This window comes from Hoplias malabaricus, chromosome 3 (assembly GCF_029633855.1).
Source record: "Hoplias malabaricus isolate fHopMal1 chromosome 3, fHopMal1.hap1, whole genome shotgun sequence".
NCBI classification, from domain to species: domain Eukaryota; kingdom Metazoa; phylum Chordata; class Actinopteri; order Characiformes; family Erythrinidae; genus Hoplias; species Hoplias malabaricus.
The window spans coordinates 2,169,494-2,187,734 of NC_089802.1; the positions used below are offsets into that span (position 1 = coordinate 2,169,494).

Consider the following 18,241-nt stretch of genomic DNA (forward strand, 5'->3'; position numbering starts at 1 on the left):
GTCCGTAGCTTGAAAATTGACAGGGTTAGAGCACTTTGAAAATTAATTCCATAGAAATGACTGGGGAAAAATGGAGAAAAAACGAGTGTAGCGGGGAAACGAGTGTGGGTATCGGAAGGCTGTATACAAGCTCACATCGTTGCTATAAGACGCATGATTTCCAGGTGGAACGGAGTCAATAGCTCGAAAACTGCGGGACAAGTTAAGCGGACAAGGAAGCGTGGAATAATAAGAACACTGAAAAATAGAAGAACAATATATATAACATATATATCCAACATAATTGGACCAGCCTGGTGGCCACTCTTCATTAATTGCACATTGCACCAGTAAGACCATGTGCATCCAATGGTTCAAAACATTGTATCCTGAAGGCAGTGCAGTGTATCAGGACGACAATGCACCAATACACACACAAGACTGGTGAAAGATTGGTTTGTTGAACATGAGAGTGAAGTTGAACATCTCCCATGGCCTGCACAGTCACCAGATTTAAATATTATTGAGCTACTTTGGGATGTTTTGGAGGAGCGAGTCAGGAAACGTTTTCCTTCACCAGCATCACGTAGTGACCTGGCCACTATCCTGCAAGAAGAATGGCTTAAAATCCCTCTGACCACTGTGCAGGACTTGTATATGTCATTCCCAAGACAAATTGATGCTGTATTGGCTGCAAAAGGAGGCCCTACACCATACTAATAAATTATTGTGGTCTAAAACCAGGTGTTTCCTGGATGTTTGTGTCATGTGATCACAACCCTGTGGGAACATATGTTCCTGATTTTCACTGTCTTTTCTTTGAATGATCAGAGAACTGAGTTAGGTTGAAAATAGTAGCAAATACAAACTGTAATTTTCTCAGGGAAGGAGGAAGAATCGCACAGAAGTGGCTGATTTGGACATAAATAAAATCACAGAGGAACCACTTGTAAAAAAAAAAGCACTTCTCTGTGATTGTATTTTAAATGGCAAAGAAAAAACCCCAGTACCTGACGTATGTAAATTGAATCCCATACCAATAGGACTAAAGATGACACTGATGAATAACAAAGAAATACGAGAGCGCTCAATTTATGACCAGATCTGATGCATCTTTCATGAACAATGGCCACACTCTCTACTGGTTAAGATGATCCTGACACTGAAATGCTTTAGGGAAACATAGTTCTGAATTAAAAATGCAATCATTGTTAATGTAGAAGAAGACTTTACAACACTGGTTCTTCTCTTAACAAGTCCACTGATGCCTTTTGTTCTACCACTTTAGCAACTGGCCATGCCATTTTTGTAGATGGCAAACCTTTAAAATTTCAATTTCAAATATATTTTTAAAAGTTCTAGAAGATACTCCAAAAGGGAAACCTTTGCTGATAATTATTCTAAGCCCATACAGGCCATTTTAGCATACGCTAATCAATGCAAACTAAATGTAAATAGCATTTACTTGTTGTTAGCCATATTTGGAGTGTGGTGTGGAGCACAGCTACTCTCACAAACATGTCTTGTTACTAGCTTTCACAAAACAACACACAAAAACAAAAGAAAGTGAATAAGAGACACAGAAGGAATATTGCAAAATGGGTTTCAATGTGTATCTGCCCAGATTTACACTTCTAATAAAGTACGCCTCAGAGCAGCGAGGTTCGATTAGCACTCAGCTACACAGACTTCCCACTTCAGAAATCCATGGAGTTATTACACACACTCAATTCCCACGATTGGCTCAGCCCTGTTATTAACAAGCTCTTGGGTTTTATTCTGGAAATGAAGTAGCTGGTCTAGTCTTCAGTTCTTTATGTAATGTGGGTAGTTTTTAAAAATGGTGAAGATGGCTATATGTACTATATATGTACTAAGTCTTTCTTGATTTAAGGGGGTAAACACATCCAGAGGGAGTTGCCCTCCTTAAAAATAATCTTCCTGCTAAAAGTAGAGACTCATTCTAAATGTCTTTCATAAGAGAGTGCAGTTTGGGGTTCCTGAGTGTCACGGGGGATTAATGCATTAATCCTATCATCAGTAGACAGCAAGTTTGATCCCAGGAGATGTGTCAGTCATCCAAGACTAGGAATCCAGAGAGTACATTTGGCCTCAGACTCTCTGCATGTGGTGCTAGCTAGTATTTTACAATGATTTTTTTTTTAAATTGAGGGGACACACAAAGCTTTCTGGGTTGTTTATGTTAGGATGTCAGGATCTCCGCCTCTTTTTAAGGTGGAATTGTGTGTTTGAGAAAAACGACTGTTGTTTTTTACGTGGCTGAAGTGTAACTTTTCTGTAAGTTTTTTTTCACTGTTTGAATCACCACAGAAACTCATTTGTAACTAGAGTTCTTTAGTTCTATAGCACTGTTGGAATTGTGGTTAGCCGTCTCCCGAGTTTAGAGACACTTCCACCTTAAGTGATCACCCATCTCGGTTTGTGCTTTTGAATGTTTTGATGATAGTTTTTTTAAAAAGTCATCTCTAAATATTGTTTTTCGAAATTGATTCTCTGACTTACAGTCAATTCCCTGACTTTCTAAGTAGGATTTCTAAATTCAGGGGATGTTTTCTCGGTGGGTGAGAGATGCCAAAGAGCAGTACAACACATACGTCACAGTATGTCTACACTACACTTATACACTCCAAGTTTGTGCAACAAGTCATCATGCAGGTACACATACTTTATGCACTGTAGTCAAACATGGATCCATTCGCTCTGAGACCAGCCTGATGTATGATGTAACTGAGTAGTTTGAAGTGGAGAGTTTCAGCCATTTAAGAGCACACCATCTCTCCCTACTTTGGTATACTTAGTACATTTCCACTTTAAAAGAAGTCTATTTCCCACCCAAATTAGGCCCAAAATGTCTCACAGCTGTTCCAGATGTTTTCATTATGAGATCATGCCGTGCTCTGAGACACACTGCTATACAGACACTCATGGATACAGACCCTATATCCAACACTTTAGAGACACCCATTCTAAGTAGTATATATTTTACATTACCAATATAATTGAGATGCTTTAGAGCAGCTGCACATGAGCCTGAGGTCACCCTGCCCAATGCCAAATGAATCCAGAAGTAGCCATCCAACCTCAGAACCTTATTTAACTAATTTCACAGGTACAAGTTTTAAAGCATTATTTGTGTAACAAATAATTATAATTCAAAATATCAACAGTCTGCTGTTCTTTTGTTATTTTATTCTGACTGCATTGTTGTATATGCAACTAAACTAAAAATGAAGTATTAATTCACTATGTTCACGATTGCTAACATCGAGATCTGTAAATCGTCTAAACCCAAACTCATGTACTTTTGGACACAATGTTATCCCCAAGAACAGAACAAATCCATCACACTCTTCTGTTTCACATTACATCATTTTTAGGTTATTTTTGTGTTGAATTAAATGTGAATTGTGTTTAATACGACACCATATAATGACAAAAGAGTGGGAATGATTGAGTTTGGAATTCCATTTATACAATACACAAAAATGCTTTAAATGTGTTGTTCACCTAATATTTATGTTTCTGAATGCCATCAGATCATCACAGCAATGTTTTGACTTTGGCTTTGAAATGTTCCAGTACCTAGCGTAAAACTTTCCCAGAAAAGTTGAGGCTGCTCTGGACACAAACAGAGCACAGAGTCCATAACAACGCCTTTCGTTTCAGAAGAAATGATGCTTGAGTTAACTTGATCCTGCACATGTAAGTAGTGTGTACTATTGAAAGACGCAAAGGAATAAATCTGTGGGTGGGGCAAAGACAGGTATTTAGCTGCTCATTTCCAGCAAAGCCAATCAGCAGGTTGATTAGAGACACGTTCAGTTTGACCAATCTCCCAGTGGCTCTCGATCTACCTGCTGTTACTCCAAAAGAGGAAGGCACTAAACACACACTGGGTGGTGATTTGTCTGTTAGGAAGTTCTCGGCTCAGTCGATGCCTCAGTCGATCTGGCAGTGTGTGAGAGCCTAGGCCTACTGCCCTGCATCCACTCAGCTGCCAAACTGAGGCTTTAATTGGTTTCAGAGAGTGTGAGCTAAAGTGTGTGCAGTGAAAAGCAATGGAAGTTTTTCGATGAGAAAACACAGGGGTTGTGCCGCTGCTTCATGGCTGAGAGCGTTCTGCTGAAGAACTGCCTTGTTCTGCATTTATTCCCCTCAGTGTTCCCTCTCTGACCGCTCAGGGGAGGCTCTGCGGTGTTCAATATTCTGAAAAAGTTAATACATTGAAATGCTAGTGAATACAGGAAGCCGTGTTTCTCTAAATTCTGTTTAATGTTTTACCTTTTAATTGTAAAATTCCCTTTATCCCCAAAGTCATGTTCAAATCACTTTCCAAAAGAGTTAGGAGAGGAGGATGTTTAACTTGTCCTTCCCATTTAAAAATGTTCTCTTCAAACACCTTCTCTCAGGCTTTTATCACATCCACAACACACTGCCTGAATGTTGGGTCGAGGAAGTTTCCCTGTTGTTGTCATCTGCCCTGAACATCCTCAAAACATCCTCTCAGTGCTGCAGTTTAAACGTTTCACTTTAAAGGAATGTTATGTGCACTGATACCCACATTTGGGCCAATGAGTGACTGGGTGAGTGTGTGACACTGTCCACAGGTGTGAGTGTGTGAGTGACTGGGTGAGTGTGTGACACTGTCCACAGGTGTGAGTGTGTGAGTGACTGGGTGAGTGTGTGACACTGTCCACAGGTGTGAGTGTGTGAGTGACTGGGTGAGTGTGTGACACTGTCCACAGGTGTGAGTGACTGGGTGAGTGTGTTAAACTGTCCACAGGTGTGAGTGTGTGAGTGACTGGGTGAGTCTATGACACTTTCCACAGGAGTGAGTGTGAGTGACTGGGTGAGTGTGTGAGTAACTGGGTGAGTGTGTGACACTGTCCACAGTGTGAGTGTGAGTGACTGGGTGAGTGTGTGAGTAACTGGGTGAGTGTGTGAAACTGTCCACAGGTGTGAGTGTGTGAGTGTCTGGGTGAGTGTGTGAAACTGTCCTCAGGTGTGAGTGTGTGAGTGACTGGGTGAGTGTGTGAAACTGTCCTCAGGTGTGAGTGTGTGAGTGACTGGGTGAGTGTGTGAGTGTGTGAAACTGTCCTCAGGTGTGAGTGTGTGAGTGTCTGGGTGAGTGTGTGAAACTGTCCTTAGGTGTGTGTGTGAGTGACTGGGTGAGTGTGTGAAACTGTCCTCAGGTGTGAGTGACTGGGTGAGTGTGTGAGTGTGTGAAACTGTCCTCAGGTGTGTGTGTGTGAGTGACTGGGTGAGTGTGTGAAACTGTCCTTAGGTGTGTGTGTGGGTGAGTGTGTGAATGTGTGAAACTGTCCTTAGGTGTGTGTGTGAGTGACTGGGTGAGTGTGTGAAACTGTCCTCAGGTGTGAGTGTGTGAGTGTGTGAAACTGTCCTTAGGTGTGTGTGTGAGTGACAGGGTGAGTGTGTGAAACTGTCCTCAGGTGTGAGTGTGTGAGTGACTGGGTGAGTGTGTGAGTGTGTGAAACTGTCCTCAGGTGTGAGAGTGTGAGAGACTTAAAAATACTGTCCCAACTTTTCTGGAAAATGATTTAAAAATGATGATACATTAATATTAAATTAGTGAATCTTATTAAATTAAACATTAAATATCTCAACTTTACACTGTTTTTGTTTAAACACAAGTTAAAGGTGATTTACAAATCACTGTGTCCTCTTTCTATATGACTTTCACCTACGGTGCCTTATTTTTGGGAACTAGGTTTGTACGTTTTTGATCTGATTTTCAGGCTTTTCCGGTTTCTGGAGAACCAAGATTTCAGGAAAAATGTCCCACACCTACCACATTTACAGCTGACAGCAGCTATTCTCAGCTCTAAGGAGCACTAGATGAACATTAGAGTTTACTCATCTACCCAAGGGCATGCATTTCCTCTGGAGACAGTTATGTTTCACTCTCAGTCTGAGCTCCACTCCTAAAACCCAGCCAGCGTGGACTTAAAGTCCAACCATATTCACCAAATATCAGGGCCCTGTATCATCTGTATCTTCTTCCCATAGCGAATATCCACAAGAGGTCAACGAGACTTTCTTCGTAAACATTTCTTACGGATTTACAGCCAGAGCGAGTGACGGAGTAGAAAACATCGTAGAAAACATCGCTGCAGAAGTGAGATCTTCTGAACCACGGGGGCTGCCGTATGTCCACGTACGACGGGCTCTTCTAGAAATGCTCCTTCTGAAACTATACTCCCACAGTAGACCACAACCCCAGCAGAATCGCTGCTCCGTGAGTGTCACCATCCTCCCAGAAACCTCAAGGCGCCGGTCCCTTCTCGGCCCGGTCCGAGTCCAGAGTCTGATGGACCGTGCTGGGTCCGTTGGAGCGCTGCCACTCGGAGGAGTTTGTGGACGAGCGCTTGAGCAGCCGGTTGATGATGTCCGAGCAGGTTTTCCTGTACTGGTGCCGGAGCAGAGAGTAGATGAAGGGGTCACACGCTGCTTTACTGTAGGTCAAACATTTACACAGCACCCCCCACTGCTGACTGATATGAACTGCAGGCCACAGCTCCAGGATCCTGCAAAGACAGAGAGGCACGTTAGCTCTTCTCCAGCGTTCCCACAGCATGTGACTTTATAAAGTGTGGAAATGACATGGGATTGAGATATTGATAAAATCCATAACAAGTTAATAATGTTTGGTATCAACTTGAATGGCTTAATTATGCGTGTTAATGTTTTAATGAGGTGTAGGGATGAGATATGTAAATATGTTGTAACAATCAAATTAAAGGTACACTAGATAAGATTTTGTAATTTTGCTCCTGGGCTCCCCCTACAGATGCAGTGTGTAACGCAGAGTGTAATTCACATTTACAGCACTGTCCTCAAACGAAGGGGGGAGGGGAAGGTGAGGTGAGGTGGTTTCCTAATCTCCTCTAGAAAGTTACTCAGAGCACTTTCTGCAGTGCAGAGCCAGAGTGTTAACAACAGAGGCTCTATTCTTCCTTTTACATCTCTGTGAAGCATCACAGTGATTTTGAAGCTGTAATTTTAAGGTAAAAATATTATCTAGTGTTCCTTTAATAAGACATGAGTCACCCGGAGGAAACCCACGCAGACACAGGGAGAACACACCACACTCCTCACAGACAGTCACCTGGAGGAAACCCACGCAGACACAGAGAGAACACACCACACTCCTCACAGACAGTCACCCGGAGGAAACCCACGCAGACACAGAGAGAACACACCACACACCACACTCCTCACAGACAGTCACCCGGAGGAAACCCACGCAGACACAGAGAGAACACACCACACTCCTCACAGACAGTCACCCGGAGGAAACCCACGCAGACACAGGGAGAACACACCACACTCCTCACAGACAGTCACCTGGAGGAAACCCACGCAGACACAGAGAGAACACACCACACTCCTCACAGACAGTCACCCGGAGGAAACCCACGCAGACACAGAGAGAACACACCACACACCACACTCCTCACAGACAGTCACCTGGAGCGGGAATCGAACCCACAACCTCCAGGTCCCTGGAGCTCTATGACTGCAACACTACCAGCTACGCCACCGTGCCGCCCTAAACAATTCCAACATCTTAATAATGTGTTCCCCATGAATTAAGTCATTACTATGTGTAATTAAGTTGTTTACATACCTTAGTAATTGTTCTTGCACCTTATTTAGTCATTCCCACAGCTTATTCATTGGATACAAGTTATTATTAAGTCATTGACATGCCTGGTTAATTTGTGCACACACATTAGCTGCATTCCAAAGCCTAGGCTGCAGCTGAGGTAGGAGGTGTCCTATGAAGACTCCTATCTGGGAACCTAAGTTTGTGTAAGGAGGTTGCATGGTGACGTCACTGGAAAGGTCTCATTCGCCCCAAGCACTAACACGACTAATTTAAAATAGACTGTATTTGCTTATTAATATTATGCTGCAAGATAATACTATTTTAAAACTGTTATTAAAACTCATGTTTCAACCTTATACACTGAAATCAGGCTTTGGACACAGCTACTGTCAGTCTCACACTTTTGTGATTTCACTTAATAAGTCGCGTGCATAATTAAGTGATCCCCATGATTTATTTAATCGTTATTTAATGATTAATGTGTTACTCAGTTTTTAAAAACCTCATCCACAAACCTCATTTTATTTTCAAGGTCATCAGTCATCAGCCAGCCTCTGCATATAACTGTTTTAGTGGCACATTTAGTGACACAACGTTACTGTGTGTGGCTGCTATAATGAGACACAGGTACAGGAACATTCACAATAACGTATCCCCTTTCACTCTTAGCTGTCTAGCCTTTAGCATGCTAACGAGGAGGTTATAATCTCTCTTATCCATCTTTCTGGATCTTTCAGACTCATACATCACTAATATCATCATCCTCACCATTTTCATTTCTGCTTCTCCATCATCACTAATATACTACATTTATATTACTATAACCCCTTCATCTGTCATTTCACTTTTACTTCTGTTCTCTGTTGTGTCTCCGGTGTCGACCCGAGGAGGATGGGTTCCCCGTATGAGTCTTGGTTCCTTCCAAGGTTTCTTCCTCGTGTGCTGAGGGAGTTTTTCCTTGCCACTGTTGCCCCTGGCTTGCTCATAGGAGGCTTGGACCCGGATCTCTGTAAAGCTGCTTTGTGACGACTTTTTGTTGTGAAAAGCGCTATATAAATAAAATTTGATTGATTGATTGATTGATCTTTCTGCCAGCCTGAGGAGGGAAATGTGTCAAGGCTCAATGATTCTTGCTGGAATTCAGCTGATGGAGTTGACGCTTAAATTCACTCAGTTCTTCACTCCTCGGGGGCTCATCTAACACACTTCACTGGAGATAATAAAGCAATGGAACAGCCCTTAGGAACGCACTTAGGGATTCCCTCCTGGGGAAATGGAGGATGGCATGTTGAAACTGGTTTGAAACGGCTGACTGCTGGTGCCCTAAATATTATCCATTTCTAAACTTTCCATATAATACACAGTTATAGATTTGTCTTTGTACAGCAGAGAAAAGGCTACTGTACATGTTCATTTTCATACAAAAACAGTACAGACAATGTAAAAGCACCCTCAGATGTACAACAGTGGTCTTAAGCTTGAACTGTGCCCCTTAAAAAGCTCATATTCCCCCTCGTCTCGACAGTGGAACACAGTTCTGTTTCTTAATGAAACGTCTGTGACCCGCTTTGGTCCAAACCCCACGAGCCCCACAACAGTGTTCTCCCCCTGTGTAAACAGCCCTGTTCAGAATGACCCCCTGTTCCTTTAAATGATAATGAGCCGCTTGCTGTTCACCCCGACCCCGAGCGCACAGCAGTGAGGAGCGAGGAGCAGGAGCTCTGATTTTTAGCCGTTTTCACTCTGTTCTCTTTCTTCTCTGTTTTTACTCAGTCCTCGTATTTCTCCGCGCTCGTTGTGTCTGTTTTGCTGAGTTTAACCTCATTTTTGCGCTCTCACATAAATGCGAGTCCAGCGCTGTGATTGGACAGACTCAGACAAGGGGGTGGGGCTATTCTAAAGTCTCTGCACCTCACGTCAGAAGTGGAGCAGAGTGAGAACGGCATGTTTTATGACTTAGGTAGCGCTCAGCAAACTGACTGGGGGGGTCTTGTTTCACAGTGTGTGGGTTGGTGGGCTCCAGATCCTTGATTTAATGTACATGTGCACTGATGAAATGCCCTCTAGGGACTTTGCTCCCTTAGTAAAGGGACTGAAGACAGACCCTAGAGGAGACCACCCTAGTGAAAGTTTAATATCTTTGAATCTAAGATGTTCATATTCATTGGAAACATACCCCCTCACCCTCTTTATGCTTTCGGTTGTTTCCCCATGAGTCTGAGAGAAACATGTCACAGCTCCCAGCGTAAAATAATCCGAAGTGTTTTGAGAAGCAGTTTTGTTCTCTGTTTTGCATCTTCACGGGGCACTGGCCAGAGCTGCCCACATCTCCATGGTAACAGCCAAAGGGTAAAAATCTAGAATTTCTAGAATAAATATGGGATGCACTGTTTTCAGTGGAAACCTGAAAAAAGTGATATGTGAAAGTGAAACATGTTTTAATTCTCATCACATAGCAGTGCAAACACACACACACACACACACACACACACACACACACACACAAACACAGAGGAAGCCATCCCAACACCTAGGGAGCAGTTGAGGATTAGGTGCCTTTCCCAGGGGCACATAAGTTGTGGATGTTGAGGGACCCATGCAGACACAGAGAGAACACACCACGCTCCTCACAGACAGTCACCCGGAGGAAACCCACGCAGACACAGGGAGAACACACCATACTCCTCACAGACAGTCACCCGGAGGAAACCCACGCAGACACAGGGAGAACACACCACACTCCTCACAGACAGTCACCCGAGGAGGGGATTGAAGCCAGGACCCCATGTACACACAGTCAGTAGAGAGAAACCCTGCCACCTTCCTGGACATAATGAATACACACCATAATATCCATTTGAATGTACAGTATTTTACTGGAACTGCTGTAAAACCTCTGGGTTTTATTCAGAGCTGGAACTGACTCTGACTGAAATATCATCATCTTTTCAGGGTTTCTGTTGCTATGGATACAGTCCTTCACTCTCAAACAGCTCGATGAGAAGTGTCCGGGATCCCAAAATCATAGAAGGAAGATGATGATGATGATAGTGTTCTGGTAAGTGACCAGGAGCAGAGTGAGTGTGATCTTTCCACTGATCATCTCTTTCACCTCACTCACAGTTTCAGAAAAGGAGGTTAGTCAGAGCCACTTCATTCTTGGCTCTCTCACACACACACACACACACACACACACACACACACACACACCTCAGTTGCCTGCCTCACACTTGTCTCATGTACATGGCAAAGGCTAAACAAGATTATATCTCTAACAAGATCCTACTCAGGTCACTGTCTGTGAGGAGTGTGGTGTGTTCTCTCTGTGTCTGCGTGGGTTTCCTCCGGGTGACTGTCTGTGAGGAGTGTGGTGTGTTCTCCCTGTGTCTGCGTGGGTTTCCTCCGGGTGACTGTCTGTGAGGAGTTTGGTGTGTTCTCTCTGTGTCTGCGTGGGTTTCCTTCGGGTGACTGTCTGTGAGGAGTGTGGTGTGTTCTCCCTGTGTCTGCGTGGGTTTCCTCCGGGTGACTCTCTGTGAGGAGTGTGGTGTGTTCTCCCTGTGTCTGTGTGGGTTTCCTCCGGGTGACTCTCTGTGAGGAGTGTGGTGTGTTCTTCCTGTGTCTGCGTGGGTTTCCTTCGGGTGACTGTCTGTGAGGAGTGTGGTGTGTTCTTTCTGTGTCTGCGTGGGTTTCCTTCGGGTGACTGTCTGTGAGGAGTGTGCTGTGTTCTCCCTGTGTCTGCGTGACTGAGCTGTGATGATTCTATATAGGCTCCAGACCCACTGTGACGCTGAACAGGATGAAGCCATAACAGAAAATGAATGGATGGATGAATGAATACGCTTTGAGTGGTATTTAGTTTTGTAGCTTGAGTGTAAAATTTCAGAAACACTAAATTCTACTTTGCTGCCTTTCACAGAGTGTGTACTGAGCAATGAAAATAATATCTATCTATCTATCTATCTATCTACCTATCTATCTATCTATCTATCTATCTATCTATCTATCTATCTATCTATCTATTACCTAGGCTTCTTAAGTCCTCTGTAGCCAATGCTGGAAAATAAGAATGGCAGTTGGACCTGTGTGTGTCTTTTTCCAGTTTAAATGTTCATGTCTTTTTTGATTTCCTCCTCATATCTCCCCTAATCATTCATGCCCACAGCCTTCTGACTTTAGGCTCAGTCTTATCTTATTATCTTGTGAACAAACTCCAGCTAAGTCAAACGGAGCCACTGAATCCGTACAGACGCTCAAAACAAAAGCACCACGGAGGACCTAAACGACAGCTGCAGATCCTTCTTTTTCACTTTCACATTCCTCTCTTTTATAATTCTGTTCCCCTGTTCTCTGAAGCTGACTTATTAGAACGTAGCCCATCACGCAGAGGGATTTCCAGCCTCTCTCGGCCAATTTCAGCTTGTCTGGATTTCTTTCGTTCGGCAGAGTAACAGGAGTCAGAACCCAGGGGAGGGAACAATGCATTCGAGAGCTCTGAGGGTCTGCAACAATCCAATTAATTTTTCATCACTAGCATCGCACCAGCGTAACTCGTCTTCGTGAGAGGATTCGACTGCAGGCGAGCAGCCAATTAAAAGCTCCATTATGTTTCCCCAGTCCTCATGACCAGAGCTGCTCACAGTTATCTGAGGACTCCTTAAAGCAGACTTTTCTGTTTGTCTTTAGGGTCATTGTCGACACTTGTGTTGGAATTTAATGGTGTTTTTCCACTGCATGGTCTCCATGCAGTGAGTCTCCAATCCATCTACCAATGTGTGTTTTTGGAGCATGGGTGGAAACTGGAGCACCCTGAGGAAACCCACGCAGACACAGGGAGAACACAGCACACTCCTCACAGACAGTCACCCGGAGGAAACCCACACAGACACAGGGAGAACACACCACACTCCTCACAGACAGTCACCCAGAGGAAACCCACGCAGACACAGAAAGAACACAGAACACTCCTCACAGACAATCACCCGGAGGAAACCCACGCAGACACAGGGAGAACACAGCACACTCCTCACAGACAATCACCCGGAGGAAACCCACGCAGACACAGGGAGAACACACCACACTCCTCACAGACAATCACCCGGAGGAAACCCACGCAGACACAGGGAGAACACAGCACACTCTTCACAGACAGTCACCCAGAGGAAACCCACGCAGACACAGGAAGAACACACCACACTCCTCACACACAGTCACCCAGAGGAAACCTAATATTATTTATTTTATTACTGAAACCATTAATAATTACGGTATGTAAAAGGAGCCCATGTTTTGTCGGGCTAACTGAGACACGCCTGATGTGGTCACCTCTCGATGAATTGTGCAGTGATCCCCATTGTCCCCTGAATGGTATCAGAGCTGAAACATGATTCAGTTTATCATCCTAATACCTCCCCGCAGCAGGGAAATCCTGGGTGACATTGACTTAGAATAAGTAAATGAACAAGTGACAAATGGCCCTCTGGGCACACACACACACACACACAGAGAGAGAGAGAGAGAGAAAGAGAGAGAGAGAGAGAGAGTTCCTTTCTTTGCACTAGAATGACAGCTGGCATCTATAAAAGCTTTGCTGTGTTATTTCATTATAATCCCCAGCATCAAGCCACCACTCTTCAGATATAATTAATGACAACACACTCACTGAACCATCTGAGACTGCCAGACACACACACACACACACACACACACACACATATTTACTCACACATCCCCAAGTCCAATTACAATAAAGGCATCCATCATATCTACTGAGAAAGACGGGGTGCTGGGTAAAGAGAGCAGAACCATTAGCACGTTACCCATCACTCCTCTTTATATCAGACACACACAGGGGGCGAGAGTGGATCAGCTTTCTCCAGCTCATTTTTAACTGTGAGCAGCTCTGGAAACCCATACCTGTTTGAGCTGCATTCGTACCTGTATTTCCCACAGTGTCACTCATAGCTTTAATCTGTACCACTTAAAAATACGACCACACATATAACAACCTGTTTATTACATGGTTATTAGTTAGGTCGTAAACACCTTAAATAAAAACCATTAATGATCATTTTAAACAGTGACCTCTGTTTAGTCTAAAACTGAAAGTGTCAGAGAAGGTAAAGAATAAGCTCAGATAAAGGGAAGGAGAGTTTAGTGTTTTCACCTGTGATCAGTGACTAAAAAACAGTCGCGTGGTGTTTAAAGGGTTAAACTTATTAACAAATATGTGCTGGAGCTGACGGGGTTAATATCGACCCATGGAGGACACAGAGTGAGGTTTGTATTCAGCGAGATCTGAGATTTAACTGTAGATGAATGTGGGCTCACTATTTGGCAAACAACAGCTCACTGTTGCCCTTTATATAATTCTATCTGTGTGTTATATTCATTCATTCATTCATTATCTGTAACCCTATCCAGTTCAGGATCGCGGTGGGTCCAGAGCCTACCTGGAATCATTGGGCGCAAGGTGGGAATACACCCTGGAGGGGGCGCCAGTCCTTCACAGGACAACACACACACACACATTCACTCACACACTCACACCTACGGACACTTTTGAGTCACCAATTCACCTGCAATGTGTGTTTTTGGACTGTGGGAGGAAACCGGAGCACCCGGAGGAAACCCACGCAGACACAGAGAGAACACACCACACTCCTCACAGAGAGTCACCCGGAGGAAACCCACGCAGACACAGAGAGAACACACCACACTCCTCACAGAGAGTCACCCGGAGGAAACCCACGCAGACACAGAGAGAACACACCACACTCCTCACAGACAGTCACCCGGAGGAAACCCACGCAGACACAGAGAGAACACACCACACTCCTCACAGACAGTCACCCGGAGGAAACCCACGCAGACACAGAGAGAACACACCACACTCCTCACAGACAGTCACCTGGAGGAAACCCACGCAGACACAGAGAGAACACACCACACTCCTCACAGACAACCACCCGGAGGAAACCCACGCAGACACAGAGAGAACACACCACACTCCTCACTGACAGTCACCCGGAGGAAACCCACGCAGACACAGAGAGAACACACCACACTCCTCACTGACAGTCACCCGGAGCGGGAATCGAACCCACAACCTCCAGGTCCCTGGAGCTGTGTGACTTCGACACCTACCTGCAGCACCAAACTCAATTAAAATCACCCCATGGAGCCCATGACGATAAGAGCTCCTCCTCTTTTCTACACAAATGAACAGAACACACGCCCCTTTTCCTCATCCAGGTGTCCATCAGCCCCTAAGCTCCGTGAGGCGACATTTGGCACCTGACGCTAAAGTTTCTGAATTAGCAGAGAATAAGAAAAGTGCAGAATATAGAAAAACAAACGAGTTTAATGAGTTTTGAATATTTATTTCTTGCAATCTCACCCCGCACACATCACTAACGTTCTGTAGAGTCTCACCCTGTGCTTCCACACACTCACCCAGTCACTCTGACACACACTCACCCAGTCATTCTGACACACACTCACCCAGTCACTTTCACACACTAACAAAGTCACTCTGACACACACTCACCCAGTCACTTCCACACACTCACCCAGTCACTTTCACACACTCACCCAGTCACTTTCACACACTCACCCAGTCACTCTGACACACACTAACCCAGTCATTCTGACACACACTCACCCAGTCACTTCCACACACTCACCCAGTCACTCTGACACACACTCACCCAGTCACTTTCACACACTCACCCAGTCACTCTGACACACACTAACCCAGTCATTCTGACACACACTCACCCAGTCACCCTGACACACACTCACCCAGTCACTTCCACACACCCACCCAGTCACTCTGACACACACCCACCCAGTCACTTTCACACACTCACCCAGTCACTCTGACACACACTAACCCAGTCATTCTGACACACACTCACCCAGTCACCCTGAAACACACTCACCCAGTCACTTCCACACACCCACCCAGTCACTCTGACACACACTCACCCAGTCAATTTCACACACTAACAAAGTCACTCTGACACACACTCACCCAGTCACTTCCACACACTCACCCAGTCACTTCCAAACACTCACCCAGTCACTCTGACACACACTCACCCAGTCACTTCCAAACACTCACCCAGTCACTCTGACACACACTAACCCAGTCATTCTGACACACACTCACCCAGTCACCCTGACACACACTCACCCAGTCACTTCCACACACCCACCCAGTCACTCTGACACACACTCACCCAGTCACTTTCACACACTAACAAAGTCACTCTGACACACACTCACCCAGTCACTTCCACACACTCACCCAGTCACTTCCAAACACTCACCCAGTCACTTCCACACACTCACCCAGTCACTTTCACACACTCACCCAGTCACTCTGACACACACTCACCCAGTCACTTTCACACACTCACCCAGTCACTCTGACACACACTCACCCAGTCACTTCCACACACTCACCCAGTCACTCTGACACACACATCTGTGAACACTTCCACACACTCACCCAGTCACTTTCACACACTCACCCAGTCACTCTGACACACACTAACCCAGTCATTCTGACACACACTCACCCAGTCACCCTGACACACACTCACCCAGTCACTTCCACACACCCACCCAGTCACTCTGACACACACTCACCCAGTCACTCTGACACACACTCACCCAGTCACTTTCACACACTCACCCAGTCACTTCCACACACTCACCCAGTCACTTCCAAACACTCACCCAGTCACTTTCACACACTCACCCAGTCACTCTGACACACACTAACCCAGTCATTCTGACACACACTCACCCAGTCACCCTGACACACACTCACCCAGTCACTTTCACACACTCACCCAGTCACTCTGACACACACTCACCCAGTCACTTCCACACACACACCCAGTCACTCTGACACACACTCACCCAGTCACTTCCACACACTCACCCAGTCACTCTGACACACACATCTGTGAACACTTCCACACACTCACCCAGTCACTTTCACACACTCACCCAGTCACTTTCACACACTCACCCAGTCACTCTGACACACACTAACCCAGTCATTCTGACACACACTCACCCAGTCACTTCCACACACTCACCCAGTCACTCTGACACACACTCACCCAGTCACTTTCACACACTCACCCAGTCACTTTCACACACTCACCCAGTCACTCTGACACACACTAACCCAGTCATTCTGACACACACTCACCCAGTCACCCTGACACACACTCACCCAGTCACTTCCACACACCCACCCAGTCACTCTGACACACACCCACCCAGTCACTTTCACACACTCACCCAGTCACTCTGACACACACTAACCCAGTCATTCTGACACACACTCACCCAGTCACCCTGAAACACACTCACCCAGTCACTTCCACACACCCACCCAGTCACTCTGACACACACTCACCCAGTCAATTTCACACACTAACAAAGTCACTCTGACACACACTCACCCAGTCACTTCCACACACTCACCCAGTCACTTCCAAACACTCACCCAGTCACTCTGACACACACTCACCCAGTCACTTCCAAACACTCACCCAGTCACTCTGACACACACTAACCCAGTCATTCTGACACACACTCACCCAGTCACCCTGACACACACTCACCCAGTCACTTCCACACACCCACCCAGTCACTCTGACACACACTCACCCAGTCACTTTCACACACTAACAAAGTCACTCTGACACACACTCACCCAGTCACTTCCACACACTCACCCAATCACTTCCAAACACTCACCCAGTCACTTCCACACACTCACCCAGTCACTTTCACACACTCACCCAGTCACTCTGACACACACTCACCCAGTCACTTTCACACACTCACCCAGTCACTCTGACACACACTCACCCAGTCACTTCCACACACTCACCCAGTCACTCTGACACACACATCTGTGAACACTTCCACACACTCACCCAGTCACTTTCACACACTCACCCAGTCACTCTGACACACACTAACCCAGTCATTCTGACACACACTCACCCAGTCACCCTGACACACACTCACCCAGTCACTTCCACACACCCACCCAGTCACTCTGACACACACTCACCCAGTCACTCTGACACACACTCACCCAGTCACTTTCACACACTCACCCAGTCACTTCCACACACTCACCCAGTCACTTCCAAACACTCACCCAGTCACTTTCACACACTCACCCAGTCACTCTGACACACACTAACCCAGTCATTCTGACACACACTCACCCAGTCACCCTGACACACACTCACCCAGTCACTTTCACACACTCACCCAGTCACTCTGACACACACTCACCCAGTCACTTCCACACACACACCCAGTCACTCTGACACACACTCACCCAGTCACTTCCACACACTCACCCAGTCACTCTGACACACACATCTGTGAACACTTCCACACACTCACCCAGTCACTTTCACACACTCACCCAGTCACTTTCACACACTCACCCAGTCACTCTGACACACACTAACCCAGTCATTCTGACACACACTCACCCAGTCACCCTGAAACACACTCACCCAGTCACTTCCACACACCCACCCAGTCACTCTGACACACACTCACCCA

General features: G+C 45.7%; 1 pseudogene; it reads right to left on the reverse strand.

The window, feature by feature from the left end:
- Positions 1-6,163: 6,163 nt before the first annotated feature.
- LOC136691255 (G-protein coupled receptor 26-like) overlaps positions 6,164-18,241 on the reverse strand; it is a 24,848-nt pseudogene continuing 12,770 nt past the window's right edge.